Source organism: Numida meleagris, chromosome 32 (genome assembly GCF_002078875.1).
Source record: "Numida meleagris isolate 19003 breed g44 Domestic line chromosome 32, NumMel1.0, whole genome shotgun sequence".
Taxonomy (NCBI): Eukaryota; Metazoa; Chordata; class Aves; order Galliformes; family Numididae; genus Numida; species Numida meleagris.
In genome coordinates this window covers 378,314-380,863 of record NC_034437.1, presented here as the reverse complement: position 1 = coordinate 380,863, position 2,550 = coordinate 378,314, and positions in this window count along the sequence as shown.

The following is a 2,550-nucleotide window of genomic DNA, read 5'->3' as shown; positions in this document are numbered from 1 at the left end:
CTTAACAAAGAGACATTTCCATATCTAAGGAAGTGAGGCAATTCTGCCTCATTAAGAAGGCTGACAAAAGTCTCCTAGGAGGAAGAAAGACAGCCAAAGATTAAAATCTGTGCATTTCAGAGGGGAGCAGCCAGGAACGCTCACGTCCCATCCACTGGAGAGCCTGACAGAGGCTTCGTGGCACTGCCAGTGCCGGGAGCAGTGGTGGTGGTGGAGCTCAGGCTGCTCCTGGAGGGAATGGAGAGACCCAGGGATGGAGCAGGGAGCGAGCAGGGCCCTCAGAACTGCACTGGGACCCATCCAGGGAGGGAAAGCAAACGCTTTGCTGCTTTGAACCCGGCCGTCGTTGTGCAATGCTGAGCCCCGGCGCTCTAATCCGCGCTGGCATGTTCCAAGAGCACTTCTTCGAGGCTTTATCATGAAAAAAGCAAACCTCTACGCATTCCAGCAGGCTCCTGGCATCCCTGGCTATGCACACAATGCTCTCCAAGGGAAATCTTCACGTGGTCTGTGCGTGTTATTTGCCACTCGCACGGCTGCTCCGTGCGTACACCCTGCTGCACCGGAGGGTGCACACGGGGAGGAAAGATTCCAAAGTTTCCGTTGATGTGGGGGGAAGTGTAGGATAGCAAAGAGGAATGCAAAGCCATCCACAGAGAGCACTCGCAGCGTGTGGGGCTGATGCTGTGCACGCACACAGGCAGACTGCAAGCACTCTGCAAACCGTGCCATGCGAATTGCTCCGCACCCAGCAATGAAACGGCTCCGGATGGGCTGCGTTGGCCTGGTTCTAGCCCTCTCTTTTGAAGATGATGCCTCTCCGAGGTGCATTCCCAATGCAGACAGCCCCTTCCCAAGCCCAGCCCACCAGACCTGGTGGTCCAGCACGGACCAAGCCACGCAGTCCCCCTTCAAGGCAAGATTTCCCTTCCACCACCCCACGATGCCCAGCAGAGAAGCCCCAGTATCCCCATAGGTGGGAGATTCGGGGGCACAGCCACAGCAGAAGACCCAAGCAGCTCCAGGGGCAGTTTGGCAGCAGATGCCACGAGCTTTGCTAGCACAGAAGCAGGTAGGTACCCTCACAAGCACAGCACACCAGCAGCAGTAGTTCTTTTGGGGCCAGGAGAGCTGAGGCAGCGTGGGGAGGAAGGGAAGGGCTCCATGCACAGCATGGATACACCAGGTATGTTGGCCAGAGAGCACTCAGAGGATGAACAACATTCCCTTTATAAGCTGAAAAACGACAGGCTGCTGTATCCGTAATGGTACGGCCCGTAACGGCCTGAGCTGGTGCTTAGGAGTATAAAGGTGCAGGTGGATTTCGAAAAGCCTTCACGCACCAAACTCTAGAAGCTTTGCTGGAAATCCTGCTGGGTGCCCCTATGCATTTCTATACATTGTGCACAACCTCAGGATCCCCCCCCGCTGCCCCTGCACGGAGCTCCCAGCCCTGCTGCTGCTCCCTGGAGGGCTCCAGCTGGGTCTGGTGAAGCCCAGCTGCCCTGGCACACGTAGAGCTTTGCTTCTGCCTCCAGGCAGCTCTCACCGTGCTCCTTGCCTGGAAGGTGAGCAGAGCAGGGCGCAGCCCCCGGGCACTGAGCAGCGCCTTCAGAGCTGCAGGAGCAGCAGCGTGGGCGCAGGGGGAGGAGGAGGAGAGCTGCCTGAAGCTGCCATAGAAGGCAGAAGAGAAGCAGGTTTGTTTCTGCAGGGGGAGAAGAGTTACGTCTGCAATTCACAGCAGCTAAAAATACTCCCTGCTCGGAGGACCGGTGTGTACGAGAGATGCTCAGCATTCCCAATGGGCAGGACTGGGGTGCCCAAGACCCGAAAACTTAAATGCTTCCATGCACTTTGGCTCACTTTAGACTCCAAAGCAGATGCAGCAGCCTGGGCTGGCCTGTTTCTTACTCTTCAGTGCACAAAGCAGTTGAAGCCCCAGCTCTGCTCCGCAGGTTCTTCATGTCAACAGCGTGACTGGGCAAGGAGCAGAGATTGGAGCCCAGCAAACAGATCCCCAGAGGGACCAGCGCCTCTGCATTGCACAGAACAGCACAACAACTGCATTCTGCATGGGCTACGGCCAGCAGTGACTGCTCACATTGCAAACCCAGCACAGACCAGGGGGCAGGACCAGTTCACTTCTCATCCAAGCTCCCGTGGGTGCAGAAGGTGCAGGGTTCCAGGCATCGCACCGGCACCTCCCCGGGGACCTCATCCAACAGCAGACCTGCCCGAATCATTTCGCATCTTCTCCAGTTTCAGCTGGCAAAAAAAAAAAAAAAAAAAGGCAATATCTATCTATCTCCAATAGTTTTTCCCCTTTTGAAGAGGCTGGTCCCCTGCGGACGGCTCACAGCAAGGGCGTGAGGAGGAACTTGCCTGGCCCCGGTCCCAGTAAATCACAGCTCGGAGACAGACGAACTCCATTTTGTGATTATTAACCCCAGCCCTGCTCCATTTGTTTGGCCTGTCTGAGGCTAAATATAGTGAAGGGAGCAGGCATGGCTGGGGAGAATTGTGTGCAGCTGTTAAGTACGGCCCCCTCCC